At 43.9% G+C, this 12,012-nt stretch overlaps 1 pseudogene; it reads left to right on the top strand.

Moving 5' to 3' along the window:
* Nucleotides 1-1,977: 1,977 nt before the first annotated feature.
* LOC138256117 (membrane-associated progesterone receptor component 2 pseudogene) lies at nt 1,978-11,531 on the top strand (annotated as a pseudogene).
* Nucleotides 11,532-12,012: the final 481 nt, after the last annotated feature.

Below are 12,012 nucleotides of genomic sequence, written 5' to 3'. Positions count from 1 at the left end.
CACTGATGCACTCTGTTGATGTTTCTTAAACAACATTACATTTTCCATGATAGTGGGACATTGGACTTGGGACTACAAATGTTGCGGCTGCTACTCTGATGATCACATCCAATATGCCTGATCCCTTCACTGTTTGACTTTTTTGTTTCTCACACAATCACCCAATGTGCTGTGCACAAAAAATAAACAGTACTAAAACACCATCTATGCAATGTGAGCATTTTTCAACAATTTGAGTGGAAGTTTGTGAAATGTGTTACATCCTCCTGATTGAAACATAAGTAGGTGATGTCAGGAGGGACATGTCACAGGTAATGTCATGCTGAGGATCCCTAACAACACAAATACCAAAGTCTAAATCTTCTTTAAACCATCTTTATTACACTGTGCAGCACACATGCAGCACAATTGGCAGGCCTGTCATAGTCAAGTCTGTCCAAAGAATGTATACTTTTGCTCAGGTATCTGTGAGTACCATCCCACTGCTCATGGAAGTCATGGACGTCAAGCTGTGTCCAACTGAATAAGTCAACAGAATTATTGGAATAGTCATCAGCTTCACCCTTATCACAAACCTACACCATTCCTAGCAAAACGACATACCCCATTATACAGACAAAGAACAGTACTGCAGTCCCTAGTAGGAGGTTGTTCCACTTACAATGACCAGACATCTGTGGGCATGTGACACACCTATGTCAGTGTTGTGCCACAGACACTGTGGCCTGCAATGAAGGAACACATTGACAGCTACATACCTATCATGTAGGATAATTGTCAACACAATGTAAAGGTATGGGAATGGTTTGCACTGGATTACATGTGACATGGACACAATATCACAGGAAGTAACCCTATTGTACCTACTTACTATGTCAAACAAGTCCATTGTGTAGCACAGGTGTCTGCCCTCCCACTGTCTTGGCAGCCTGGGCATGGGACTCAGAAAGCCCAATTTGTTATAACACAGTACCTTCATCAATCCATGTCCACTTCACATGTCAGACCAGCTCCATCCATCTTCCAGTGACACAGCTCAGATATGTTCACATGAGGATGGCATAGTGAAGAGACCTGGAAGAATAAAGTATAACACCAGAATTGTAGCCAGGTGATGGCTTATATGTCCTACAAGTTACCATGACAATTTGTTTGTTGACTCAGACTGTGCAAGTCAGTGAAACCTTGAAAACGTCTGCTGTATACTCCATAGCATAGCATATGACCTGTTAGGTGATCTCACAGAGACCCTTCACATACAACCATGAACCCCTTAGCACCCCTAGGAATCAGTCAAATCACAGATAATCACATACTTACACTCAGGTGAAGTACTGATTGATGAGATGAGCCTGCATGTCTCCACCTTCATCCACATCACTGTCATCCTCACTTGGCATATCCGTAATCTCACCCGGTGGCACTGCTATCTCCCCTTCATCTGGATGTATGGTATCTGTCCCCACAGGGCAAGGTTGTGGAGCATGCAGCAGGTAACAATGATTTGACACACTTTAGCAGATGAGTAGAGGAGGGCTCCACCAGACTGATCAATCCAGCAAAATCTTGCCTTCAGGAGCCCAAACGCCTGCCCCACGACACGCCTTGTCCTTCCATGATCCTCGTTGAACCAGACTTTCTATAAGTGTGACACATCAAATATTCAATTTTACCACCATGTAAAGGTATTAAAATGGTAACTGCCTGACCTGCTCCGCTGGACAATGTGAAATGACTGAGACCATCGGTGGAACTCGTCATGGCAGTAGGCGGTTGCTACAGCAGTGGACATAACCATTGGATAACATTACTGCCTGTGGCAGTCCTGGGCCAATGGCAGTGTCTGCCAGCGGTGACGATCGCGATCATGGTGGACGTGACCACCATCTCCTGCAGAATCTCTCACTTAACTCCTGACATTGGTGCCAGCAAGACCTCCAAGACCTAAGTTGCTGTGTACTGCCTCTGGCAGCAATCATGCCATGTCTTACACAAGAAGAGCTGAAAAAGCTTGTGGAGGAGGTCCTTCCCCTATATGGACAGCTCTGTGGTGCAGCAGAGGAGCAGGTAAGAACACCATGTGCATATCTGTCATAGTTGCCCAACTCCAACAATAGTTAGTCCTGCCTGGGAGTATGAGTTAAAACTTGTGTCTTTTAATCCTTGTAGGTGCTAACAGTGTGCATTCATGGTAGGGTCACTGTGCATGTAACTACATGAGGTGACAGGTTTGGAGTCCAGACACAACATGTGAAGTGTACAATGAGTGTTCGCTGATCCACCATGGAAATGATACACATGTGTAGCTAAGTTGTGTGATGGGCACCCTTATATTGAGTGTGTGCAGTGATTTCCCTCTTTATAATGACTACTATGTGCCACAGGTGGACAAGGTTTTCTAGACAGGTTTTAATTGACTTGTTTACTTTAGTTGTATAGGACTCTGGTTGGTCTTGTGTGGGACTTGTGTACATGATTTCCTTTCTTGTCTTCTGCATCCCTGCAGGTCAACACCCATCCGAAGAAAGGGATTTGGCATGCCATCGCCAAGAAGGTGCAGACCCTGGGGGTCCACAGCCGGCAGAGTGCCTACTGTGGAAAGAGGTGGGAGGACCTGAGACGCTGGGCTCAGAAGATCACAGAGGCCCAGCTGGGGGCTGCCCTCCCAACGAGGATGGGGTGCCCGTCAGACCATGCCCCCCCCTAATAGTTTGCATGTTGTTCGTGGCCTACCCTGAGTTGAATGGACATTGAAGGCAGCACAGCAACCACAAGACGGGTAAGTGCAGTCCTAACTCATGTTTGACCACTTCCAGGTGAATGAGTGTGGGACTGAATGCTACATCTGAGTGTGTGGGAAGTGTCATGTGTCACAGTTATTCTGCGCCCACCTTGGTGTACTTGTGTTATGTATTGGTAAGATATGTCCACATCCATTTGGGCTCTGGACCTGGTACATACCATCAATTCCCGTACAGCATGGCTAACATCTTAAATCGTATGGTCTGAGTATGATCAGCTGTAACTCCCCAGGTGGGTGTAACTTCACAGAAACAAGTAGATCATCCCTAATGTTACTGTAGGAAGGTGGATAGGTTCTAGCACACAGTCCACTATTATGTATCATAGGATATGTCTATGTGAGTGAGTGATGCAGAAATAGGCAAGGCATCTCGATTGAATGTTGCTCACTGATGTGTCACAGCTTTATGTGATGCATTTTGGTCCATCATACATTACATGATTTGCAGAGATGAACTCTTGTCAGCTGTTGCAGGGTTCATTCCCTTGGAAAGTGACTTATGTACATGGCCATGAGTAATGTTATACCACATTTGCCCTAATGCAGGTCGAATGCCTGTATGCTTGAGCTGCTTTTCCACTGTGGCACAGTATTGTGTATGAGATGCAAGCATGTGGCAGCCATGATGGTATCCTCATGCATGATACTTCTGAGAATGATGTCCTTCTGACACAAATATTAGGAATGGTACTTCGACAATGGATGTTCAATCACAGAAATGGACAAGAAAGTCATGTTTGAGGATCATGTGAATACTACCTTAAATGATCACACCTCACTGATTGAAGTTTGTGATAGGTCCCTTCTATAACTATGAATAATCTAACACATGAGGTCAGCTTTTTGGCCATGTTATGTATGAATTTTGACATCATTGGAGTTGTTGTGCTGGTTCTAATACACCTGTGTATAGTTTGGGATGAGTCCACTGAGTGTGGTGTACCATCATGGATTGTTTTCCAACCATGGTCATCTTTCTAATGTAGGGAGTCAGAGTTAACCCAAATGAAAGATCCCATTATTACCATGTCTGATTTGTGTGTCATGAAGTAGGTTTTCAATCTGCTGACGTCAAGTGTATTTCATGTAGCAATAGTAGGCTCTGTTTGCTTCCTCCTACACAATGCTGTTGACAAAGTGATACATAGACCAAGGATACTATTCTCTCATTGCATTGTTCAGGTGTTACATATCGATATGTCATTTAATGGCATGTGTCTGTGGTGATTTGGATTATTTAATGTCACTTGATGTAGGTATGGCTTGCTTACACCAGGATTGCCTGCCTTGACTTGGAAATATATGTAATGGTTTGATTAATGATTCCAGTGCAAAGTCTTAGTGAGGATGGCATTGGCTCTGTGTCAATCTTTAGCTACATTGGCAATCCATTACATGTCTATTGCTTTTTTATTGCAGGAGATGACACCCAATGTTTGTAGATAGATCACCTAGGTATGGTTTAGTTAGTGTGGTTGTTCTAGGTAATTTGTGCCAATGTGATTTTCGGATAGGCAGCTGTGATGTGCATTTCTCTTATGAATGTGATACACATGCATTGTTTTGTGTTGTTACATGATGTTGGCATTTGTCTGGCACTTCCTACGGGGATTCAGTTGTCCTTACGATATGTTTTGTACATCTGCATTATGATTGAAGTGTTCTTATGTGTATGCCCTGACCCCACTTCACTATCTGTTCTCTGCATCAGCAACAGCAGGTGAAGGAGACAGGGCACAGCTGAGTGGTGAAGCAACTGGCCACGTACCTCGGTCATGACACCACAGACAGCGAGGGACCCAGTGGCCCGCGGGCGAGGTGAGCACCACAAGTGAGACTGGATCTGCAACATCTTCATCTGAGTCCTTCTCCAGTGGCCACTCCCTAATCGTGGTGGACCCATCGGGAACCACTCCTATATCATCTCTGTCTGCCACTCCCAGTTCTATCACTGCCCTCCCTGTAGCTCCACACCCAGTTGGAGATTGCCCAGTCCTCCAAGAGGGTGAGCATCTCCTTTGCCGCAGGCACCTCTGCCCCAGCCCCTGTGTTTTGGTCCCCAAGGGAATGGTGTGTGTAGTGTGCTAGGTTTACATGTGTATCATGAATGTTGTTGTCATGGTATTGTGTTTTTTGTGGTGGTTTGTGTTTGATGTGGTTATGTGCAATGTGGACATGTTTGGTGTATGCCTTGTACCCTGATGTGCTATTGTGTATATGTGTTGTGTGTTGTAGAGTATTGTCAGTGCAGACAGGGAGTATGTTGATTTTGCTTTTGCTTTGACTTTGTGTGCATGTGACAGTTTAGGTGCTTGTCCCTCAGGGCTATCTGGTGTTTTGTATGGTGTCTGGAGTGGTGTATGCTTTGTGTCCTTCCTCTTCACCCACATGTATGCCTGTGCAGTACCTTTGCTATTGGTAATGCTTGTCTCTGAGTTGTGAACGTGGCCAGTTCATGTGGATATGTTTGTTTGGGTCTTGTTGTAAATTACATCTGTACCAGTGCAGTCTCCTTTCATGTTTGGCCTTGCTGCTGTCTTTGCTGCTGTACCAGTCTTGTTGTGGTGTGTCACTTTGTGTGTTTGGTATGTTTTTGTGTGTGTATTGTGCATGGCCTTGTTGAACCTATGTGGTGTGTGTGATGTGTGTGTTGATTGCTGTGTGGTTTGATGGAGGTGTTTTGTGTCAATGATGGCGTGTGAAGTATGTGTGTCCAGCCCGTGGCCAGTGTTGAGTGTAAGTGTGTGTATAGTATTTCTATGTGTGGAGTAGTTGTGTTGTTGTTGTGAGTTTTTATGTTGTGTAGGGTGTGTGAGCCTGGGTCTGTATTTTTTTGTTGTGTGTATATGTGTGGTATTGACGTGTAACATGTGTGTGTGCAGGCTGAGGTGTGTGCATTGTTTATGTGTGATATTGCTTGATGCTGTTTGTAAGTGTGGGTCGATGTGCTGTGACATGTGCATGCAGCCCCTCGCACCTCCTCCCTTTGTTATGCTTTGTTACGTGACAATTTTTAATATTTCATAGTTGACAAAGGCGAGCATGTGTTTACTTATGGTTGTTGTTGTCCTCGTCTGCATGGATTCCTTTGTCATTCTGCAAGCAGGAGCAGCAAAATGACGTCTAGGTGTGGATCAATAGGCGGCTCCGGACGTGCATGGCTTCTTGGAGGTAAGTGTCTCCCTTTGGATTGTTTGTTTCCGCCTCCTGATCCATGGTGGTCGGACCATGGCAGCCACATTGGTGTTGTGCTACCACGTGATTGGTACAGCAGAAACATGGTCTCCGCTGGCCTGTTTGTGCCTCTGACAGACTGTGGTGGTCTGGGCTGGCTGGCGGTGCAGGCAGACCACTGGCGGTCTTCTGTTGCCTCCACCGCCAAACTCATAATATGGCAGTCCCCTCCACCAGTCTGTTGGCAGTCAGACCACCACCGCCAACATGGCAGTCAGAGGACCACCAAACTCGTAATATTTTAAAGTAACTGAAATCGTAAACATAAAACAGGGACAGTTCCTCTTAAAAATTAGCACCATCTTGTACTGGTCAGAATATATACCACCTAACATTTACTGTATTGTCATGCTATTTCCCAAAATTAGTATCTATAGAGATAGACATACACATCTCATCACAGATGTAATGCAACAAAATTAACAGTAAACACTATTAAGATAATCAGCTTATACAAAATTATTTTCAATGAATATAGGCTTGTGAAATGCTGGCTAAGCTTGCAGAAATTATAAATACTGTCATCTGTTATAAAGTTCCAGTGGGCAGAATGATCTCGAAGTTCATTAGAACAAAGTAAAATGGTCAAAACTAAAATATAGATCAAACAGAGTTATGCACACTTCAAATTATCTAAAAAAATACCTCCAAGAATACAAAGTTGGAGCTCCAAGAAAGTTAAGAAGATTAATCACACCAACAGTGCTCACCTCTTGATGACAGGGGTAGGGGATCTGACCATCTTTCAGCAAGAGAGTCCCTCCCTTGTCTTCCTGTAAGACAAAATCAGATAAAACCATATTAGGACCTCATACGGCGGGATGTAATTTATACACAAAGGTCAATACCGTATCAGGACAACTCTACTCTACTCTCCTAAATAGACCAGCAGGTCTTCCTCCATGTTAAGACCCCTGGGAATCTTTGTCTCGAGATTAATATGTTTAATAATATATTTAGATTTGCTGTGTCTTAATTGAAGGGTCCTATAGCCACTCCTCATGTAAGCATCTGCTTGCTGAATTCCATAAAACTCAAAAAGGTTTCTATCTGAAAAATGGAATTCTGACAAATGAAGGGAAACTGGATAGTGTTTGTGCAAGTTTTGATAGCTCTCATGTGTTCCAGTATTGTTTTCGTGACTGGGTGGGTGGTACCACCTACATAGAATTTATTGCAAGGGCATGTGAAAATGTAAAACACATATCTGGTTGTATACGTTTTAAATTGTTCAATTGTTTTCTGTCTTTTCCCATAAGGAATAGGGTAAGCTTTGTTGCTTGTGCTATAATTGCAAGCTTTGCATTTGCCACAAGCAAAACATGGGATCAGATGGATAGTTTACAGATCCCTTTCTGTGCTATTATTGTTTACCAGTATGTCACAAACAGACCTACTCCCATGATAAGTAATCAAGGGTCTCTCCATGATAGCATTACCAAATCATATTTTCACATTTCATGGTAGTATTTTATTTATATAGTTTTTTGATCATTGAGGTTTTTTAATGTGCAAAATGTTCAATTTGTGTAATTTGATGTGATGGAACGAGATTATGGGCATGATGACGAGGCTGGCAGTCAGGACTGCCGAAGTTGTGGCGGTCCGACCGCCACAGTACGAACCTGGCGGTCAAACCACCAGGGTACCGCATTCTCCACCGGGATCGGTGATCCTGATGGGCTGATGGAGGTCGGAATCAGCCAGGGCGGCGCTGCATGCAGCAGCGCTCTGCTGATTACGACATGGTCTCCGCCAGGCTTTTCATGGCGGTATCACTGCCGTGAAAAAGCTGGTGGAGAACAGGGGCAGGGGGCCACAGGGGGACCCTGTACAGCATCCGCGTAAAGTTCACTGTCTGCTGTGCAGACAGTAAGAATTGTGAAGGTACTGCATGGATGCCTGCAGGTGGCAGCATTTCTGCCGGCTCGATTACAAGCTGGTGACAATGGTGCAGCCACTTTCCTGCTGGGCTGACAGATGAGAACCTTGGTTTCTGCCCATCAGCTCAGTGGAAAAGTTGTAATGGGCCCGGCGGGGAGGTAGCCAGCATGGCTGCAACCTCCTCATCAGAAGTTCAGGAGACGGGTTATCCCGTCCGCCAAACTCATAATGAGGCCGTATACATTTATTACAGTTAATGCATATTAATTCTATGTGTGTTATTCAATTTTCATTTTAATGTATGTTTTTTTCATATTTTCATATTTTGACTTTTATATACAATATATATTTTATGATTTTCATTTATAACTAATGTCATTTAGACAATAATAAAAGTATTTTTTATGGACTGTTCAATATATTTTGTGCTCTCTTTAGTGTTAAACACCTTAAAAAAATTATTTTAGATTGGACTGGGAATTGATAATGTCACCATGCTAGTGTCCAAAAACGTTTTCTAAATAGCATCGATTTTGGTAATAGTAAAAGTGCTACTTTTAGTCTCTGAAATGTTCCCATTTATGGCTTAAATTGGAGTGGGAATAATACATTTTTCTCTATTAGTATTCAACACCTTCCTCTAAATAGTTTAGATTAGAGTTAGAATAGTATATTTGTCTCCTTTACTAACCAAAACATTTCCAAAATGGTATAAATTGGAATTGGTGTAGTAAATTTAATCATGCTAGTGTCCAGCACCTTCCAAACCTGGCATAGGGCTTCATTACAAGTCTGGCGGTCTGACACCTGGACTGCCATACCTGTGGGAAGGAGACCGCCGTAAGGCTGGCGGGCTCCCCCCAGCTCTATTATGAGGTTTCCACTGGGCTGACTGGCAGAAACCTCTGGAAACAGAGGTTTCTGCGGGTCAGTCCAGTGGAAACAGTGCAGCAGCATTGCTTCAGCTCCTCATGAAGCCAAGGCCAATGCCGTCGCACAGGGGGTGTCCCCAGCATCCTCGAAGTGTGCACTGTCTGCCGTAGCAGACAGTGTGCATTCCAAAGGTGCTGGGCAGGGAGGCCCCTGCACTGCCTACGACATGGATGTGGGCAGTGCAGGGGCCCCCCTGAGTCACCCAGCACTACCTTTCCACCAGCCTTTTTTCATGGTGGGGACCCCATCATGAAAAAGCTGGCAGAAAGTGGACTTGTGATCAGTACAGCAGCGCTGAACTCATCTCCGTCGTGGCTGGCCATTGTTCTGACGGCCTCCACCCCGTCGGGGACCATGGGCCAGATGTACGAACCATTTTGTATGACGCAAACTGCGAAAATCGCAGTTTGCGCCATGCAAAACGGCCATCGCGATGCACATTCCCATTTTGCGAATCAGTACTGACTCGCAAAATGGGACTGTGACTCGCAAATAGGAAGGGGCGTTCCCTTCCTATTTGCGACTTGCACCGCAATTCGCAGTTAGCACCCACTTGAAGTGGGTGCTAACACATTCGCAAAAGAGAAGGGATCCCCATGGGACCCCTTCCCCTTTGTGAATGTCGCACAAAATGTTTTTTCAGAGCAGGCAGTGGTTCAATGAACCACTGCCTACTCTGAAAAAACGAAACCAAATGGTTTCATTTTTTATTTTGTATTACAACTTGTTTTCCTTTAAGGAAAACGGGCTGCAATACAAAAAAAAAACTGCTTTATTGAAAAAGCAGTCACAGACATGGAGGTCTGATGTCTCCAGCAGGCCACCATCCCTGTGAGTGCAGGGAATCGCAAGGGGGTCGCAAATTGCAACCCACCTCATTAATATTAATGAGGTGGGTCTTTGCGACCCCCTTGCGATTTGCAGAAGGTGTCTGAGACACCATTCTGCATACGAATTTGCAAATCGGAAATTCGTATCTTGCTACATCTGGCCCCATGTTCCTGCCAGTGGTCCGACCACCAGGGTCATGAGTCTGGTGGTCTTGAGACCAGGAGACTCATAATGAGACCCTTAGATTGGAGTGGGGACAGGAAATGTGACCTTTGTAGTGTCCAACACCTTCTGTTAAATGGTTTAGATTGAAGTAGAGATAGTAAATGTGACCTCTTTAGTGTCCAACACCTTCCCCTAAATGGCTTATATTGGAGTTGGAATAGTCGATGTCACCCCTTTAATGTCCAACACCTTCCCCTAAATGGTTTAGATTGGAATGGGAATAGTAAATGTGACACCTTTAGTGTCCAACACCTTCACCTAAGAGGCTGAGGTTGGAATGCAAATAGTAAATGTGACCTCTTTAGTGTCCAACACCTTCCCCTAAATGGCTTATATTGGAGTTGGAATAGTCGATGTCACCCCTTTAATGTCCAACACCTTCCCCTAAATGGTTTAGATTGGAATGGGAATAGTAAATGTCACCCCTTTAATGTCCAACACCTTCCCCTAAATGGTTTAGATTGGAATGGGAATAGTAAATGTGACACCTTTAGTGTCCAACACCTTCACCTAAGAGGCTGAGGTTGGAATGCAAATAGTAAATGTGACCACTTTGGTATGCAACAACTTCTCCTAAATAGCTTAGATTGGAGTGTGATTCCTTTAGTGAACAACAAAACCCCCAAAATCATTTCAATGAGTGGGAGTAGTAAATGTAACAACTTAACTGGATAACATGTTTATTCTAATATGCTATTTTACAGTTTAATAGATTTAAAACTTTAGGTTCTGCATGTTTCACACATAATTAGTATTCACCGTTTTTAAACAATAGTAAAAACTGGATCGCCAGACCCGACACTCCATGCCTTCCTTGAGAGCGTGCTGAACTTGCACGTGGTCTCCCCAGTTCTAGCGCACCTGTGTTGGATCATCAGCTGTTGGGGAGTCGCACGGCTGAGCAGTGGGCCTTGCGTGGGCTTGGGTCTGTGTGTCTGTCTGGTGTGTGTGGCGGAGATTGAGGGCCACACAGGGGAGACTGCCTCTCTCTCGGGGGATGAGCTGAGAGGTGAGCCTCTGCTGCCTGTCGAGGAGGAGGGGGTGGGGCCAGTGCTGGTGGTCAGCGGGGTGCTGGTGAACGTGCCGTTACTCAGCTTGCTGGTGTTTGGCACCTGGCGCTTGTGGCAGCACTAGAGCGGTCGGCGGGACAGCCCAGGAGAGGGAACCGAGCATGAGGCCCCCACCCTACCCCATATGAAACACCAGGACTTTACTCTGCAGCAGCTGAAGCAGTAAGGGGGTGGGCCCTGTGACGAGCATGTCGAAGGGGAAGGGCCCTCAGCCCCACCGATAGAGCGCCTACTCGCTGTCAACCGGAGGGTCTTTGATGTGACCAAGGGAAGTAAATTCTACGGTCCTGAAGGTCCACACAGAATATTCGCCGGCAGAGATGCATCCAGGTGTTTAGTAACATTTTGTCTGGAGAAAGAGGCGCTCCGTGGTGAGTATGACGACCTCTCTGATTTAAACGCTGTGCAGATGGAAAGTGTTTGAGAATGGGAAATGCAGTTTAAAGAAAAATATGACTATGTAGACCGACTTCTCAAACCAGGGGAGGAACCATCAGAATACACAGATGAGGAAGATACTAAAGATCATCCGAAGCAAGATTGAACTGTGTACATAAAAAATAGTAAATTACACATTTTATGACTTTAATATTGCTCTTTATTTCGTTTTTTATATATGTGTATACATCTTTAAACACATATTTTAACAACACAAAATTAAAATGTTTTTATTTTTTTACAGCATTTCTTATATTTTTTGGGAAATATAAAACATCATTCATTTTTTAAAGTTGTTTCACATATTGGTATTTGTCAACATTTTTGCATTTGTGGTATACATTTTTAACTCATATACATTTGCTGCACATGTTTTGTAACAGATTTTAAATGCTTTTATATATATATAATTTATAAATAGTAGTATGCTATATAATTTGTTGTTTTTATGGTACTATTTACATTATACTTCACATCTTCAATTATATTTCTTAAAACATCTATTGACTTTTTTTTTAACATATTTTACAACATTATTACATATGGTTTATACATTTATTTAGATTTTTTAACATTTTGTTTTCATTTAGCCCC

Source organism: Pleurodeles waltl, chromosome 1_2 (genome assembly GCF_031143425.1).
Source record: "Pleurodeles waltl isolate 20211129_DDA chromosome 1_2, aPleWal1.hap1.20221129, whole genome shotgun sequence".
NCBI classification, from domain to species: Eukaryota; Metazoa; Chordata; class Amphibia; order Caudata; family Salamandridae; genus Pleurodeles; species Pleurodeles waltl.
Note: the sequence above shows the minus strand (reverse complement) of the source record. Positions and strands in the feature narration are given on the sequence as shown.